Raw genomic sequence first — 6341 nt, 5'->3', positions numbered from 1 at the left:
ATTTACTTACATTCCTCCACTGGGAAGATACTGACTAGGAAGACGCTCTGTCCCCTTGCACTTCTGACTCAGGGGGTACAATAGACCGGAGACACGATTGGGACCAAATGCCTCTGAATCCAAGTCAGAACCTGTCAGGGGCTCTAAAGTACTGAATGGAGACCCAGGAAGGCTTCTGGGAAGAGGCAGCATTTTGGGTGGGCTTTGACAGGTGAGTCAGCATCACACAGGCAGTAGGTGGGACATCCTAAAAGATCAGGAAAGAGGGAAGGGGAAACTAGATGGCACGTCCTTCAGGCTTTACAGAATTCCTGGGGGAGGCGGGTGGTGGGTGTCTCCAGTTTACATACGAAGGGACTTAAGTTCAAGGAGTTAATTGTAACAGTAACCAGGGCCAATTACTGAGTGCTTACTTTCAGCCAGACATTGTGCTAAGCCCCTTACATATACTGTCTAACTTCATCCTGTCAACAATCCTAATGAGAGGTAGATGTTATAAGGTTCATTTTATGGATTGGGAAACTGAGATTCAGAGAAGTTAAGTAAGTTGTTGGAAATCAGAATTCAAGGGCAAGTCTATCAGACTTTAAACCTAGTGCTTTTATTATTGTATTATTTAATTATTTTATTTTGATGGGGGGGGTAATTAGATTTGTTTATTTTTAGAGGAGGTACTGGGGATTGAACCCAGGACCTCGTGCATACTAAGCATGCACTCTACCACTTGAGCTATACCCTCCCTCCAAACCTAGTGCTTTTAATCACTACATCAGACCCTCTTTACGAGTGGCCCAATTTCACAGGGCTATGCATTAAGTGGAACATTTATTGAGTGCTTACAATCAATGTGTCAGACCCTGTTCTGAATGCTTTGCACATTTTAACTCATTTAGCTGAAGCAGAGGATATCATTATCATTGTCATTTATAAGTGGGGAAACCAAGGCCAAGAGAAGCGAAGTAACTAGCCTAAGGTTGCTGCCAGGCTATCTGATTCCAGAGTCTGGGCTCTTTACCACAAGCCTGCCTACTCTATTCTGGCACAAGGTTTGGGGCTGGGCACTGACTGGCCAGCGGGGTAGGGAACGGGAGGGAGGGAGGTTGCGGTCTGTGAGGAATGTGCAGGAGGTGGGGTGGGAAGGAGAACCCATCCGCAGGAGATGTTCACAGTGTTTCTTTCTCTCTGCTGTTTCCGCAGCAGGAATTCAACGGTGAGTGCCTATCAAAACTGCTGAGAGCACAACGCCTCCCCAAATACCTTTTCCTTCAAAGGCATTTTATTGAAGTGGTTTTTAATTAACAAATACAACTGCTTTGCAAATAGGGGTTCCTTTTCTCCTTGTGACCAGGGCCACTGGTCTGCTGGTGCTTTCCTGAATGGCTCACATGGTCCTCCAGTTAGGGTTAGAAGGATGTTAGCAAGATGGGGCTGTACGGGGGGAACAGCTGGTGTAGACGTGGTCAGAGATTGAACTAGGTGATGGAAAGGAAAACTCCCATGGCTCTGGTCCCTAATATGAATCTATTCAGGGTCTTTGGGACCAGTTCTAGGTTTTTTGGCTCGAAGGGAAAGAATAAGGGCAGGTTTATGGAGGTGGAATGGTCCCATTTGAAGAAAGGAAAACTGTAGGGGGATACAGAGCATTAATAATTAATTAAGCACATGGGCCCTGAAGTTGGACTGTCTGAATTCAAATCCCTCCTCTGTTGCTGTATGATGTTGGGTAATTTACTCAGCCTAGGTCTTTGTGTCCCATCTGTAAAATAGGTATATTTAAAATAAATTTTTTGTTATTATTTTTGTAATGCAAGAACTGGGGATTGAACCCAGGACCACATGCATGCTAAGCATGTTCTCTACCACTGAGCCTTCCCCCAAAATTGGTATATTAGTGATACCTTTAATCATTAATTGCTCATACAGTTTGTTGTGGGGATTTAAATGACCAAATACAAAGTTCTTAACACAATGCTTACTGTACAAACATTCAATGCCTATAATTTCATTCAAATTAAAAAGAGATATTATGTAGCTGATGGGGGACAACAACGAGAACAATTCTGTTGTTCAGGTTGTATTAACGGGAACTGAAGTTGGCTACAGAGAGAACTGCCTAACAACAAAGGATGTGAAGCCTGAGCAAATTGTAAAAGCTCCTCCTCAGCTTCTTTGCAAGACTAGAGCTCATCTCAGGGGTAGTCGTTTCTGGGGGGGCAAGGCCTGGAGCTGCCCTGGTGATGGGCAGATTTGTGTGACTTCCTGAATCCATGACAGTTGACAGACTCTCCGTGTGGCAGTGCCTGGAGTTTACAACCAGGAGCTGGGTGGCCTGCATGGCCAAGATTCCCATTTATAGCTGTTTCCTGGACCTGAGTAAATTTCTGTTTTAAAAGTACCTCTTGGGCCCCTACCTTAATCTCCCTACTGCTTAACATTGATAGTTGACTTCTCTTTGGCTGAGTGGGAGCTGGGCTGCAAACACTCCCGAAAGGAAGAAAGGAAGGAAGGGAAATGTGGGTGGGGTGGGGTGGGGTGGGGTGGCAGGGATGGGTCCCCCATAATGGGGGATGGGCTTGGATCTGGTCCTGGATGTCACTAGGGCCTCTTTAGGAGGATTTGGTCTGACTCAGGTAGCCGGAAAGCCTGGCTGCTGGCAAAGAAAAGGTTACTGGGAGTTAGCTGAAGGGATGGCACGTGGTGAGGGAGGCCCCCCGCCAAGCAGTTCTTATCTTGGGGAAAATTTGAGAGTCATTGTCACTTGCAGGGAATTTCCTGGACTATGAACTTTATTGAAGAGAGGACAGTATGGCTGGGTGAGAGGAGGTTGGCCTCAGGCTCCACACCCAGCCCTTCCCCTCCCCCACAGCACGATTCACTGTTACTAACCTAAACCCTGGTTCAGCTTGGTCTCCTTGGTTGTGCCACCTTCATCAAGTCCTTGACCTCACTAAACCTTGGCTCCTTCCTGTATAAAAAGGGGTGGCAATAGCAGCAGTTTACTGACAATAAGCACTCAGTGTATGTTGGATTTAAATAATAAAATAAATGATGGCTCCTGAGATCAGAGATTTGCATTGAGGGGAGGAACAAAGAACAGAGTTGCTCTCTGTTCTTGAGAGCTGATTAGAGGAACAAGCCAGGCATAAATCAAAAGAAATGCAATTGGAAAACACCTTTGCCAGGCAACGGTGGGAGCAAAACACAAATATTAGAAGCAATTTTTAGTTGCCTTTTAAAGTGTATTTGTCACACTTTTGTGTTGGTTTTCTCTTCCCAATTTGGAAATGTTATTCCAATAAAGGTGTGTCCCCAGGGCTCCCACAGGCTGACAACAGGAAGCAGCAGTCAGGAAGCCCAGGGTGGCAAGCCGGACATTTGGTGAGAACATGTTCTGGGCCCACTGGCATACTGGGGAATTGACTCAGGGAATTGACCATTTCATTACAAAAGCACAGAAGGGACTGGCAGGGACTAGACTGTGCTGGCTGAAGACTAGGCAGGGATCACTGAATTCAACACAAAGCAAGAAGTGTCTACCAGGCACCTGGGTATTCAGCAATCAGGGAAGGCTTCCAGATGGAGGGGGCTTTTCCTTGTAATTTGCAGGAGATTATTGGCTCAGGCAAAAGCTAGAGGATTTAAAAAGGCGAAGAGGATAAAAGTCAAGAAGCCCAGAGGTGGAGAAAGTACCTCCGCCCTGGGGTCTTGTAGAGAGCCTTTTTTCAGGGCAGAGACCTGGAGGTGTCAGAGGTGGTGGGGTAGAGAACAACATCGCAGGGAGCAGATGCTGAGGACGGATTAGCCTCTGACAACAGATGTGGAATATTGACCTAGGGAAAAGTGCCTGGTGTTTGTCCAGGCCAAACTGGTGCAGCAGCTTCCGTGGGAGGAGGTACAGGAAGGTGCCCCAGGCCCACCCTCCCGCAGACTCGTCCTGGGGGAGCCTTGCTGAGGTCCAGAACTCAGTCTGCCTAAATGGGGACAGATCATTTGGGAGGATTTGGAAGAGGATGCTTGTGTTCAAAATCAAGGCAGGCGCCTATGCACACACATAATTAAATGATCTTTTTTTTTTTTCAAGCTCACCCATGCATAGGAAAACCTGGATGGAAATGTTCATTGTAATTGTTAGCTTGATGGAACTATAATTTTCTTTCTATTTCGTGCGTTTCAAATGTTCTTTAGTGAGCATATATTGGTTTCTAAAAAGAGAGAAAGCAAACATATTTGCATGTCAATATTAAATTCCTGAAATCAAAGGTTTCTTTCCAGCCCTACCTTGCTTTTATTTGACACTATTGAAACTCATTTTCTGAAGCTGTTTTCCCGCTTGGCTTTCAGGCGGCAACTTTCCTTCCCTTCTTGGATGGCGGCCTAACCCCTAAAATTGATGTTTTTCAGGGTCTGTCCTCAACCGACCCTCCAGGTTAGCACACTCATGCCCATGGCTTCAGCTACACCATCCTATGTCAATAACAACTTGCAGCGCCAAACCATCTTCTTGCTGAAACATTTCTCCAATCACCTACTGACTATTCCTACAAGTCCCTCAGATTCAACATGCTTAAAATTTAAATCCCATCCCTGAGAGCAACTCTTCCTTCTGTATCATCTGTTTTGGTGGCCTGGGTCAGAATCTTAGTAATCACCTGTTCTTCCTACCTACTTAGTAAGTCTGTTCGTCCCTACCCCTGGGTTGTGGGTTCAAAAGAGATGTCCATGTCTATTATCTTATATGGCTGAAGAGTATTGCCTTATAAGATGGAAGATGTGTTTAAGGATCTTGGATTATCTAGATGGGTACTAATTCCAATGATGAATGTCCTTATGAGACACAGGGAGGAGAAGACACTGAAAAGGGGAGGCATTGTGACCATGGAGGAAGAGGTGGGAGTGGTGGCGCAAGTCAAGGGACACCAACGGCCACTGAAAGAACAGACTGTCCCCTACAGCCTCGGGAGGGAATGCAGCCCCGCCAACACCTTGGTTTTGAACTTCTAAGGGCCTCCAGAATCGGCCACTGTGAAAGAGTAACTTTCTGTTGCTTTACGGCACCCAGTTGGCGTTAACTTGTGAAAACTCATAAAGCCTCATTCTTTGGCATTTAATTGATCACAAAAATCCTGTTGATTTCAGCTCGAAATTAGCTCTGATTTCCTCCCTTGTGCATCTCCACTGTCTGATCCAGGCCCTCGCTGCGTTCTCCTGAAGCACCGCAGTGGTCTCCTCCTTCCACGCTTCCTTCCTCCACGCTTCGCCCGATTATTATCCCTAAATCCAGTTCATCCTCCATGGTGCTTTTTACAAACTAGAACCACAGAGATCACTCTAAAACATAAATTTGACTACATCACTCTCCATTAAAAGATTATAAAAGCTCTCTATTGCCTAAAATAGGACCAAATCCAGATTGTTCCTCAGAATGGTATTCAGAATGGTGTACAAGTCCCTTCTCAGTCTGCCTTCAACCTTCTTTGCAGTCTTCTATGCCCCACTAGGTTTGTTGTTTTGTTTTTGTTTTTTGGGGGAAGGGAATTAAGTGTATTTATTTTCTTATTTAATGGAGGTACTGGGGATTGAACCCAGGACCTCATGCATCCTAAGCACGTGCTCTACCACTGAGCTATACCCTCCCCCTTTTCATATTGTTTTTTATTGTAGGCTATTGAATATAGTTCTCTGTGCTATATAGTAGGTCCTCGTTGTTTATCTATTTTTTAATTGAATTTTTAAAATTGAAGTGTAGTTGATTTACAATGTTAGTTTCAGGTGTACAGCAGAGCAATTCAGTTATACATATACATATTTATACATATATTTTCAGATTCCATGATAGCTTATTACAAGAAATTGAATATAGTTCCCTGTGCTGTACTGTAGGTCCTTGTTATTTATCTGTTTTATATATAATAGTTTGTATCTGCTAATCCCAAGCTCCCAATTTATCCCCTCTCCTTCCCCCCCAGCTTGGTAACCATAAATTTATTTTCTATGTCTGTGAGTCTTTTTCTGTTTTGTAAATAAGTTCACTTGTGCCATTTTTTTTTTAGATTCCACATATAAGTGATATATGATATTTCTCTTTCTCTGACTTGCTTCACTTAATATGATAATCTCCAGGTCCACCCATGTTGCTACAAATGGCATTATTTCATTCTTTTTTATGACTGAGTAGTATTCCACTGAATATACCACAAATTCTTTATCTAATCATTTGTCGATGGACATTTAGTTTGCTTCCGTGTCTTGGCTATTTTGTAAATAGTGCTGCTATCAATGCTGGGGTGCATGTATCATTTTGAATTAGTGTTTTCTCCAGATATATGCCTAGGAGTGATAGT

General features: G+C 44.2%; 1 non-coding gene across 1 annotated transcript; it reads right to left on the bottom strand.

The window, feature by feature from the left end:
• Positions 1-5561: 5561 nt before the first annotated feature.
• Positions 5562-5634, bottom strand: TRNAP-AGG (transfer RNA proline (anticodon AGG)). The gene has a single exon. It is a non-coding gene; the product is annotated as a tRNA-Pro (tRNA).
• Positions 5635-6341: the final 707 nt, after the last annotated feature.

This window comes from Vicugna pacos, chromosome 16, assembly GCF_048564905.1.
Source record: "Vicugna pacos chromosome 16, VicPac4, whole genome shotgun sequence".
Taxonomy (NCBI): Eukaryota; Metazoa; Chordata; class Mammalia; order Artiodactyla; family Camelidae; genus Vicugna; species Vicugna pacos.
This window is presented reverse-complemented; position numbering and strand designations above follow the sequence as displayed.